The sequence below is a fragment of the Eumetopias jubatus genome, unplaced genomic scaffold (assembly GCF_037043125.1).
Source record: "Eumetopias jubatus isolate StellerSeaLion01/CBP00866 unplaced genomic scaffold, mEumJub1_p1.0 scaffold_3, whole genome shotgun sequence".
Classification (NCBI taxonomy): Eukaryota; Metazoa; Chordata; class Mammalia; order Carnivora; family Otariidae; genus Eumetopias; species Eumetopias jubatus.
The window spans coordinates 130,825,754-130,839,064 of NW_028274809.1; positions in this window are offsets into that span (position 1 = coordinate 130,825,754).

A 13,311-nucleotide genomic window follows, 5' to 3' on the forward strand; every position below is an offset into this window, starting at 1 on the left:
CCTGACATATAGCAAATGCCCAAAAAGTATTTGTTGAATAAACACCCACGCAAAATTGTCTCATCTATAGGTAATCCCATCCCAACCCTCAATCTCAGATTGAAGAATCCAAATTTGTAAGATCTGCTTGGAGTCAAAGAGATAGCACCATAAAATAAGGATTCAGCAGAAAGTTGCTAAGAACCTGGAGAAGTTCCCCCAGATAGGAAATCAGTCTCAGGCAAGTTCCAACCAGGATTAGGCAGATCTATCCCAGTTTTCAGTGTAGGGCATTTTGGGTATGTGAGGTGAGTAGCATTAAGACCGGATAATTCCAAGACCCTTCTGAAACAATAGGAGCAAATCACCTGGGGAATAGAATAAGGTTTTACTCTCTCCCACACAGTCTGTCCCCAGAGACACAGAATGTCTGGGTTTACCAAGCAAGGTATCAAGAAGGTATAGCTTTCCCCTGCTTTCCCTGGAGGACAATGATCTGTAACATTTTGTTATCTTATACCCCTTAGAGAATCTGATGAAAGTATTGGAACCTATGAATATTGTTTACAAGTTTTCTGTAGTGGGTGGGAAAGGGCTCTATCTTACACTATCGTGGGAGAGCTTAGCACCTTTACTCTCCAACACAGAAATATAAGAATATTTTCAAACCCTTACCAAATGTGAGGCAAAGCTTTTAGAAATACTAAGTAGATGACTCTTTGCTGGTCCCCTACAAAGAAAGAAATAGAAAGAAAAAAACAGTAAGAAAGATATAAAACAATAAGCATGTAGTAGATCTAATTATAAATAATTATGGTGGGGCAAAGCCTGGCACCCACAACACTAGGTGTTAGGGAAAAATACTTTCCACCCACTCTTTATTTTCCATGAAAATTCTTAGGGAATTTACCTGGGGACTTCTGGGCTTTCTACACCCCATTACTCAGTCAGCTCCAAGTGTTTTATCAGATTGATACACTTAGTAAAAATAAATCAAGCATGCCCTGCCTGTTCCTCTTGAGAGCAAGCCTAGGGCAAGCTGTCCCCCAGTGATGAGGTCAACCTTACTCTTCTCGTATGCCTAGGTCTTAATTTGTGCAGAACCTTGATGGGGAAGGAGCTCTTTGTTGGGTCCCCTTAGAGACTGACACCATGTGGTACAAAGTTGTGCAGAGTGTATGTCATATTTTGTTTCATTGAGTCACTGATGTGCACATGTTCTGACATTAGCAAGTCTCTTGGACATCTCGGCATTATTCTCAGAGATTACCATCATAAGGAGGTTTTGACATGTTCTATAGAACCTTTTAAAATTACATAAATTATCTCAATTTCATTTTAAATTTAAACATACTCTTGTATGAAAATCAATAATGAAAGGGGCACCTGGGTGGCTCATTCTGTTAAGTAGTGGACTCTTGATTTTGGCTCAGGTCATGACCTCAGGGTCATGAGATTGAGCCTTGAGTCAGGCTCTGCACTCAGCGTGGAGCCTGCCTAAGGTTCTCTCTCTCCCTCTCCATTTGCCCCCTCCCCTCCCCCGCCCCCTCTCCCCTACTTACACACACTCTCTCTCTCTAAATATATATATATCAGTAATGAGAAAAAATTATCAATGTTTAGAAAATCTTGATAAAAGCCACTTTAGAATTTGTTCAGAGCAAGAAACAATTTATGATGAACCTGTCACCAAGGTTTTCAAAGTAATGTGTGTTTGTTCTGGGGCAATGTGCTCTATGTGGCTGTCATTGCCATTGCTGTTTTCTCAGCATTTGTTAGGGAGGATTTTTCCTACTAATTTCCAAGGCCATTAAATAGCGATATATCAGGGAAATAAATGGTAGTCAGGCAAAAAAAAATTTTTTTCCTAAAGTGTAATTGCTGAAATAAAGCTCTGGAAAGTATATAAAATCCAAATGCGCAGGTTGTATAGGGATATATAGGTAGATTACTTTCTTGGTAAACTTTGAAATTTGTGATAAATGTCAACAGATAACAACACAGATTTTGCTAAGAGGCGTTATTGTTCAAATGAGTGCCATGTAAAGCGTGGTTAGCTAGTGAATAGAAAGAAGAACATGCCAACGTGCATCCAGCGAAGTCTGGCTGAAGGTCTGCTCTAAGTGGTCTGTCATTAAGAACGAGTTGAACAGGTTGGCCCACTCTCCATCAGTGCATGTTATCAACAAAGGCGGATTAAAGTTTAACTGCACATTGGGAAATGTTTGTGGCTGAGAAGACTGAGGGTATGTGTAATACAGGAAATGCATTTTCAGAATGGTTACTAAGAGGTAATTGCTAGATAATATTTGTGTCTATTCTGGCAAGGTTGAATGATGAGACATTTGATATTAACATTGATGTTTAAGTGTCATTTCAAATCCAGCAAAACACAGACACAATCAAAATAATGCTTATTTTTAGCAAATGTTGCTCCTCTGAATATACTGTACTCAGAGGAAGGTTTGAGTATGTTGGGGGTGGGGATGCCTTTAATCCATGCACTGTTTATTGAACTGTCATCACAACTACAAATAGTTATTTCACATTTGATATGAATTTCCTAATCTCTAAAAAACTGTTATTATCTTATAATCTAAACAGTTAACCAAATTTGAATTATTTCTTTAAAACACTTTGTCATTAATAAATCCGCTTCATTTCTTTTTTTTTTTAAAGATTTTTTTTTTATTTATTCATGAGAGACAGAGGAGGAGAGAGAGAGGGAGAGAGAGAGAGGGAGAAGCGAGGGAGAAGCAGGCTCCCAAGGAGCAGGGAGCCCGATGCGGGACTCGATCCCAGGACCCTGGGATCATGACCTGAGCCGAAGGCAGACGCTTAACCATCTGAGCCACCCAGGCGCCCAAATCCGCTTCATTTCTATTCAAGTCATAAAAAAGAGTTAATGGAAATAATTTATTCGGCAACTCTGATTTCTAAAATGCTAAGTTAAGCGAAGTATTTAAATAGATCTCAGTTTCGGTGAGACATTCAGTGGTAGGTAAACACAATTTATGTGACAGAGTCACAGTTCATTGCAGCTGAGTATAACCACAATCTGGAATATGCCATAAGAGGAGGGAGGTGCCTTCTGAGGCCACAAGGTTTCCCCTAAGCTACAGCAACTAATAATCCTGTTTTGTCTTTTTTGGTTTTTACTGACGGCAAGCCAAAACATCTAGAAGATGGATGATACAGGTTTGAGCTCATGAGGTAGCATTTTAGTTTTATATCAGTTAGGAGCCCTCACAGACATTCTAAAAGGAGCAGCATATTCCAAACAACACCCGAGCAAGGAGCATGTAGAAGATGAGCCAGACGGAAGAAAATCGTAGGTAGGGAGCAAAGAAAATAATGACAGAGGCCCAGACTCCACATGGTTAAAGCCCACACAGGAGTGGTGATAAGCTAATGCATAGGGTTAAACGAGTGATTGTGAAAAATGTGGGAGAGAAACATGGTAGATTGAACACATGTGTTTTCCTCTACTCTCTCCTGAAACTGCACTCAGATGATGATAAAGGGATTTTTTCTTTTTCTTTTTAAAGATTTTATTTATTTATTCATGAGAGACAGAGGGGGAGAGAGAGAGAGAGAGAGAGAAGCAGAGGGAGAAGCAGGCTCCCAAGGAGCAGGGAGCCCGATGCCGGACTCGATCCCAGGACTCTGGGATCATGACCTGAGCTGAAGGCAGACACCCAACCATCTGAGCCACCCAGGTGCCCAAAGGGTTTTTTTTCTAAAGCATAAATCCCCGGGGACAAATAGAAGAGATGATGTGGCACCAGCCAAATTCTGGAAGCTGGAAAGCAGGTGAACAAATAGTAACTAACTTCACAGACTCAAGGAAGCCAGGACCAGAGTGGCAGCAGAGAAAAGCCAGCAGCGAGGCCGTCTGAGCAGCAGAAACCCAACAAAGCACCAAAACTGGAAGGACCATAGGCCTCTAAAAGGAAGGGGGAAGTGAAGAATAAAACTAAGATGGGCTCAATGTCCACGTTGGTAGCAGTTTGCTCCCCAGATCTTGCCCTTTATCCCACCCATCGGAGCAACTGCCCCTCGCCCACTGAGGCGGGGTGCCTTCCAGAAAGGCTGAGTTAGGGGGATTGTGAGGCCAGATATCAGGACCTGCTGGCAAGGCACTTAGCTGTGGAAGCTGCAAACTGAGGATGCAGTGAAAACCCTACATAAGAAAAGGAAAATCGCCCACCAGTTTTTCCAGTCAACTCTGAAAAAACACTAGCGGGCTTACACTCATCCTTCCCAAAAAGAATAGAAAATCCCTTTCGGGGGAAACCATTCAGACCAAGAGAGAAGACACACAGACCCGACTGTTGAGAGTTTCTCCAACAAAATATCCCAACCAGATCATCCTACAGCGAGAACACCCTTCCAACACACACACACACACACACACACACACACACACACACACACACAAGTTCCAGTCAGTTTCTAACATGAAAGACAAAGGCCAAAGTAGTCAAAGGAGTAACTCAGAAAAGAACAGAGAAAATGCAAGTAGCAGAAGAAAATTTCCCAAAACTCGAATTAGGATCTTCAAAGATACTGAACTAAACTAAAAATAGAATGTTATTCTAAAAAGGAGCAGTCTAGGGGTGGCTGGGTGGCTCAGTTGTTAAGTGTCTGCCTTTGGCTCAGGTCATGATCCCGGGGTCCTGGGATTGAGCCCCGCATCAGGCTCCCTGCTTGGCAGGGATTCTGCTTCTCCCCCTCCCACTCTCCCTCCTTGTGTTCCCTCTCTCGCTGGGTCTCTCTGTGTCAAATAAATACATAAAATCTTAAAAAAAAAAAGGAGCAGTCTGATTAAAGAACTCAAGGAATTTGAAAATAAGATAGCAGAAATGGAAAATTTTTAAAAATGAACTGGAAAACAAAGTTGAAGAAATTTTTCAGAAAATCAAAAAGAAAAACATACAAATTGCATAAGAAAATTATGAATCAGCATTAAAATAAGAGACTTCCAGAGAGACAGAGAACAAAAAAATGCCAAAGAGGAGACATGATCTCCCAGAGCTGGGCATGAGTTTCCAGATGGAAAAGTCCCACTGAGTTTCCCAGACAATAGAAGAGCTACATAGAAATACAGCAACAGAAAAATTCCAGGACTCAGTGTCTAAAGAGATAATTATAAAAATTACTGAGAGGGGGGAAAAATGATCAAAATTGAAAGATCAAGAATCAAAGTGCCATCATCTTCTGAACAACTTGGAAACTAGAACACAATGAAGCGATGCTTTAAAAACTCAGATTATTGGGCGCCTGGGTGGTTCAGTTGGTTAAGCGTCTGCCTTCGGCTCAGGTCATGATCTCAGGGTCCTGGGATCGAGTCTCGCATCGGGCTCCCTGCTCAGTGGGGAGCCTGCTTCTCCCTCTGCCCTTCCCCTCTGCTCGCGATCTCGCTCTCAAAATAAATCAATAAAATCTTTAAAATAAATAAATAAATAAATAATAAAAACTCAGATTATTTCTAAACATCAAATCATCACTCAAGTGGGAAAGTATAATTAACATCTTTTTCAGCTAAGCAAGTTTTCCAAAACTACCTAATTGATACTTGAAACTGAAAAATCTGGAAATACCAATAGAAACATATTTACAAATACGAAGGGAAATAGCAAAGAAGCAGCTATGTGAGTTGTGAACTCCTGCCTCCGAGCAGTGACAATCATAACAAAGAGAGGGGACACTATTTTTTTTTAGTTTTATACCTAGTAAAACTAATTTTCTTATACAACCATTTATTTTTACAGTATTGGTTAAAATAAAAGTTCAATTATGTACATTAAAGTACAAAATAAATGGATCTAAAAACTTAAGGTACAAAATAGTACATGTAGTATGCTCTCATTTGAATACAAAAGAATGGAGGTATAAATGTATGCAGAGAATATCTCTGGAGGATAGGAGGAAACTGATAATCATCTCTTTTAAAAAGAAAATTTGACTTGCAATGGAAGGAAGATTTACTTTCCATTGTATGTTTATTGAATTATTTTAATTTTTAATTATGTCATTTCTATTTTAATTTTTTTAATGCTTAAAGTTTTTTTTGAGGGCCCGAGACAGCATAAGATACTCAGATACCAAGAGGACAGCACTCCAGCCCAGCAATCACAATCAATCTCAGAGATAGATGGGAATTTGTCTGAATTCCAGGCAGGGCTGATTTGAAAATACATAAAAAGACTTGAGCACAAAGGAGAAAAGGAACAAGGGATGTTGCTTAATACGGGCTATTGGCATTCTTAATCACCATGTGTTAAAAAAAAAGTAAAATCTCGGGGCGCCTGGGTGGCTCAGTTGGTTAAGCAACTGCCTTCGGCTCAGGTCATGATCCTGGAGTCCCGGGATCGAGTTCCACATCGGGCTTCCTGCTCAGCAGGGAGTCTGCTTCTCCCTCTGACCCTTTTCCTTCTCGTGCTCTCTCTCTCTCATTCTCTCTCTCTCAAATAAATAAAATCTTAAAAAAAAGGCACTGATAAGGATTGAAAATATTAAAAGTATAGTTTGTGATAAAGAATCATTGAACATCTTTGTCTTGATGTCAGGTAACATTTCCACTACTCGCTTTTCCACGTGAACTGTGGAGTGCTCTTTTCCGCATATGAAAGTTGTGTCATCAGTTCTGTGGGAATCATTTCCCTAAATCCTCTCTACACCCTAATCAATAGTACATTTGCAAGACAGAGTTCTTGGTTTTTGTTTTCCTCTTCTTCTGAGTTGACTGGCTAATCTAGGCACCAAAACCAAGGTCTTGATCACCTAATCCTCATTGTTTGCTAAGACTTTTAACCAGAAACTAGGTAACTATTTTTGGAGTCCTTGGTGTTTTCACATCTTATATCTTTTATGGAATGAAAAAGAGATGAAATACTCAAAGGCAAGAAAGTAGGAAATAGTTATTTTTTTAAGGACCTGTCACTTTCATGTGTCACCTTGAACGATCACAGCTGACAACTGATATATAATAGGTAGACCTATTGCAAATTCAGTACCACAAAGAAGGGTTCTTTCAAGCTGGCACTCCACTGCCATGAATGGTAACTTTTTATTTCTGAAGGTATTTCCATGAATGGTAACTTTTTATTTCTGAAGGTCTTTGATCACTATAAAGCAAATCGCATACTAGAAATATTTTAAGGCACTCACTTTTAAAGAAGAAACACTCTAATAAATTTCCTGCAGTTGGTCCAACCATCCTTTGTTTGAGTAAGTGAAAAGAAATCCCATTTTATGTTGTGATAGCAATTTTCATATTTTCTGAATCCTTTATTCTTGACCGTAGAAGGGAGGAGGGTACTATTTGAGGAATCATCTGTTTGCGCAAATATAGTTAGTTGCCTGGTTTTTGCTATTACCACCCTCTAGTGGATGCACGGACTAATTTTTACAGAATCCACTAGACGTTTTCCTTAATAATAAGCTACCTAGAGCTACTTTGTCCAATATGGTAGCCACTAACCGCATGTGGCTACTTAAATTTAAATTAGTAAAGAGTAAGTAAAGTGAAATATTCCATTCCTCAGTCATTCTAGCAGCATGTCAAGTGCTCAGTAGTCGCATGTAACTATTGGTGATCATAAAAGACCATTCCAGCATAGAATATTTCCATCATCACAAAAAGTTGTATTAGACAATACCGACGCAGAATAATGTGTGTATTATAGAAAATGGGGACATGACTTTATTCCACCTGAAGGGAGTTTATGTTCCTGACAATAGATGATCCCAAACCATCCCAAAGCCCTAGATTCTACTCTCAGCATCCAAGATCCACAGAATCAAGCAGCTAACTGTGGCTTGAATTTTTCATAAGAGTTAAAATTCACTTTTTTATATGAGTTTATTTATTTAAATCTAACAGATTTCATTACTTCAACAGATCCCAGGCTTTGTGGTGAGAATATTTTAAATTATCTTTGACATATTTCTGCCTTCTGATCTAATAAGGTATAACCATATGATTCTCTCTTTCCTTCTTAGATAAGAAAAATCAGAATAAAAACTTTCCAACGAAGTTAATTAAAAGCAGAAGTGAAAAGAGAAATTATTTTAAAGCATGTAGAGCTATAATAGGTGTAGACAGCCCTCATTCCTGACAACTGCGTTAGAGGAAACCTCAAAGCGTTCAACATAAAGGTAACATTTTTGATTCTGGTTTTTGGGGGCTCTTCTTTGCAACTCTGAATGTAAATTTTTGCCACTGAGGAAATTACTTTTTATTTATTTATTTTTTTAAAAAGATTTTATTTATTTATTTGACAGAGAGAGACACAGCGAGAGAGGGAACACAAGCAGAGGGAGTGGGAGGGGGAGAAGCAGGCTTCCCGCGGAGTAGGGACCCCAATGTGGGACTTGACCCCAGGACCCTGCGATCATGACCTAAGCCGAAGGCAGACGCTTAACGACTGAGCCACCCAGGCGGCCCGAGGAAATTACTTTTTTAACTCAGTCATAAGAATCTATTAAGCCCTATACTGGGCTGTATACCTGCATTTTTCTAGATGAATTAAATTAACTCAAAACTTCTAAAATGTTAAAACATTTATAGATAACATGTATAAATATTATGCTTTATCTCATTAAGTGAATATCAAGATAATTGATTCAAAGTATTGCTATCCCTGCCTCAATATGTCTTATTAACCATGTAATGCGTTGAAATTAATTCAATCATTATTAGAATGAAAGAGGTAAGAATTTTTTTTCTTTTATACCAAAGCAAAAAACCTATTCTGTAAATGCCTAGGATGTCAGCATTGGACAATATTTAAAGTATAGCTAATTAATATCTGTAAGTGGTGGAGCTAAGTATAGCTCTGGCCTTTATAAAATTTTCAGGCCAGTAGTAGAACTGAGAGTCACATAGACATTACACCCATTTGTATATTGTGGGAATGTATTAAAAAAGATCATGAAACAAGTGAACCTTAAGAATCTCAGATAAAACCCCCATATATCTATTTATTTATTCAATAATGATTTAATGATTTGTGCTATGTGTCAAGCACTGTGCTGGTCCCGGCTGATACAATAATAAATTGGACAAGGTCTTGTAATCCAAAGAGCAATCAGGATTAGTTTATATAATTACATTCAAGTTTTATCTTTTGTTTTTTCTGAAAGCTCATATAGATTGAGAGGGAATTCACCTTGCCACAAATTTCACCTCCTGATTATTTTGTTTGCACACTGGGTGTTGAAATGGGTGGATTGACTCCTTTCTTCAAATCTTAACAAATAGGTTTTGAGCTTAATAAATGGGTTTTAGATACTCACCATCTGATAATAGTAACCAATAATTAAAAAAACACAAAGTGACAAGGTTTTAATAGAAATACATCCAAAGGGTGCCTGGGTGGCTCAGTTGGTTAAGCATCTGCCTTTGGCTACAATCATGATCCCAGGGTCCTGAGATGGAGCCTTGCTTCAGCCTCCCGGATCAGCCACGAGTCGGCTTCTCCCTCTCCCTCTGCCCCTCCCCCCTGCTCGTGCACTCTCTCTCTCTCTCTCTCTTTCTCTCTCTTTCTCTCTGTCTCTCTCTCCCTCTCTCAAATAAATAAATGAAATCTTTTTTTAAAAATTAAAAAAAATACACCCCAATACTGCTGGATATTAGAGGGAAATGCAGAAAAGTATGCTAGGGAGAACTAGTAAGGATTTATAAAAAAAAAAAAAAGAAGACATTTGAGCTTAGTCTTAAAGGGAGTTTCCTAAGCAAAGGGCATGCCAAGCATAGAAAAAATGGGAGCCTGCTAAATTCAGTTTGGTGATTTCAAGCACAGAGTTGAGGGAGGAAGATGGCAAGGAAATAAGATGACATATTTTTAGAGGGTGTATTTTTACCAAGAAAAATAAATGTGTTTGAACTGAATTATCAATCAAGAGCTTTTTTATAATGTGACCTAAGAGCCAAACATCCGCTTTCCCCTTTTATATCAACCTTTATCACAAAAAAAGTTATCATTTTGAGGCATTCTATTTTGGTCAATGGTGATTGATGGAAAGAGTGTAAAAATCATCCTTAGTACGTTTCAATTTAAAAAATTCATTTCTTCAAGAAGTATTTTAAAGCATCGGCTGTGTCCTGAGCACATTACCTGTAGTAATACAAGAAGTAAACAAGATCCAGTGTACCTTTGAAAATTTGCTGTTTAATTGGAAACGCAAAGGCGATCCAATATAATTCCATAAAAATATGACATGTGCTCTGTGAGAAAGATGAGGGTATTTGGGAAGAGCAAAAATATGGTCACCTCAGGGAAAATCTAGAATGCTTAACAGAAAAAGTGATATTTTCTGTGTCTTTAAGAATGATTAAGAGTTTGACAGAAGGAAAAGTGAGAAGAAAGTATTTTAGGCAGAGGGATAAAGATAAATGATGTCTTCTAGCTATAAATGTTCCTGGCAAACATTTCTCTGCCCTAGTTTTGCATGTTAACAAAAATATTTTCAAATTTAAGAAAATCATATTTTATAAACATACTTGCTCATTCTAAATGTCTGTTTTACTAGATTTTATATGCAGCCAACTAGATATCATACTTCTGGAAAATATTGTTTATGAAATAAACATATATCTAAAATCAAAACCAAGGGACCCACTTTTCATTCCTCTGTCATATCCTGGATACATCTCTTCTACTCAGAGAGTTCCTCTTGTTATTGCTGTTAACAAGAGTGAAGCAACATTGACAGTAAAACAAAACAAAACTAGCTGGGAGACTGAGAAGCCCTATCAATTTAATCTAAAAATTCCTTTCCAGTGTTTCTCTAAATTTGGTCCATGGCAAGGCTGGGAACAGTAATACCCATTTGGATAAGATTTCCCCCCTTCTCATTTTAATTCTTCCGGTATCCCACTTGTTAGTCTTTATAAATTTTTACTAAGGTATAATTTATGTGTATTGAAATGCAAAAATCCAAATGTCTGTTTGATGAGTTTTGTCATCAAAATGTGTATAAACCACACTCTAGACAAATCAAGTATTTCTGTCACCCCAGAAAGTTCCTTCTTTTCTCCAGGTATAAAAATTGGTATCAATCATTATTGGTGTCTTTATAGCTTGCCATACCAAGTGTACAGGAAATCTAGCCTCTGCTCAAAGAGAATGGTGTTTAAACACATACACAGGCAATCCATAATTTAAATTCTAGTAAGCTAGTAGTTTAAATTCTGTAATAAGTTTCCTTGTAAATATAGTAATAATTTTGGTAGGGAATAGATATCAAAACATCATCATCACCAAAAACATTTATCAGAAAAAGAATACATATGACTATATTTCTATAAATGAAGCACAAAACCAAATGAAAATTAATGCCAAACAGAAAACCCAAATAATAAAGCAAGGCTGTGCACAGACTTTATAGTAAATACTTCATGGAAGAAATGAGATTTCAGCAGAATGTTGAATAAGGAAGAAAATACAGGAAATATCAGAAAGACATGTGGAAAACATGGAGGAAGAAACATGTATAAATGGCACATGCGTGTGTGTGTGTGTGAGAGAGTGTGTGTGTGAGGGTGAGTGATGGAGGGAAATCAAAGATGGAACCAAGTGTAATTTGTGAAATACGTGTCATTAGTAATTGTTTAATAAAAATGAATTGAAATAGACTGTAGAACCCATTGAGTAACTGCCGAGTAAGAATGTCTACACAAATATCTAGTGAATTATGGTACAAATGTTATTGGTGGAGATTTTTGTCCTGATTAGCTGACATCGATCATGGGTGACTATTTTGACCTTCTGCCCTTGGATGATTCTCACCACTAATAGATACAATAATGCTTCTTTTAAATACCTTCCAAGGTTATTAAGATGACATTTTATAGATGAAAATAAATAAACAAAAATCCTGTTTGTATCAGTTAGTGTTAGAGTATTCAACTTTTACCACATTGAAAACATAACCTCATACTGACACAAGAAATCTGTATTGGACTTGCTTGCATGCCTCTTTAAATTCCTTATTTATCTTTCAAATTAATATGATCTGTGTTTCCCATTAGGCTGTAAAACCCCAAATGTCTTGAGCCTACTTCTATACATTGTAAATATTTAATAAATGTTGAGGACTGACTGATTTTAGATGGCCACTTCTAATATAAGCTCCAGATGCTTCCTATATGAGTAAGGGACAGGAAAGGTGAGGTAGGGAGAGACATGTAGGGGGCTAGTGACTAGGCTCCCCCCCGGGGGCCAGGAACCAGGTTGTCAGAAATCCCAGCTGTGGAGAAATGGACATGATACTTACAAGAACAACCTGTTTTTTTCTCATGATAGTTACAAATCCACCTGTTTGTTCTAAATATAGACATGATATTCACAAATCCACCATGATATTGACAAGAAACATACCAAGTTCCCTGATCAGAATCTTATAAAAGGCGGATCATACAAGCTCTCAGCGGCAAGTCAGACCAAGCCTTGGGGACTTTCTCACTTTAGAGAGCTTTTATTTTTTTGTTCTTTCCTTTCGATTCTCACCTTTATTTAATAAGTCTTCATTTCACTTCACACTTTTGTGGCCCCCAGATTCATTCTTCGAGATTCATTGTTTTGACTCTGTGAGACAAGAACTCTGCAATCCTTCAACAATTACTCTTCAAATATATGCATAAGAACCTTTATAAAAACATGAGAAGTGTTAATTTATTAAGCTTAGGTATATCTTTGTACTCACTTTGCTTTTCTTACGTTAGTGCTTCTATATTTAGTTCTACTGGAAAAGTGCTTCATGGAACTTAAAGATCAGTAGACTTAATGATACATTCCAAGTTAAGAACCATGCTACTCAGCTGGGATACAGTATTATGAGCCGAGCAAGCTGGCTCTCAACGACTGTTCCTATTTGGGAAAGATAAGCCTTTCTGAAAAAAACTCATACTATTTTGAATCAACACAATATAGAACTATAGAAAGTCAAAAGGACAGAAAACACTAAAGGCAATAAAGGGAAGGTCATTAAAAGTAAATGTTATGTTTCTAGGTGTAATGGTCTTTTAACCTGTCCCTTTGGCTAGGCTACAATCCCCAATTAATCAAACATTAATCTAGTTGTTGCTGTGAGGGTATTTTATAGATGTGATAAATTCATAATCAGCTGACTTTGAGTAAGGGAAATAATCCCAAATAATCTGGGTGTGCCCAATTCATCAGATGAAAGTCTTTACGAGTAGAACTGATGCTTCCATAAGGAAGAAATTTCACCTGTGAACAAGAGCTTCAGCTCCAGAGGTCCAGTCCGCCAATCCCTACTGTCTGGTCTATGGATGTGGGACCTACCTAACCAGCCCCCACA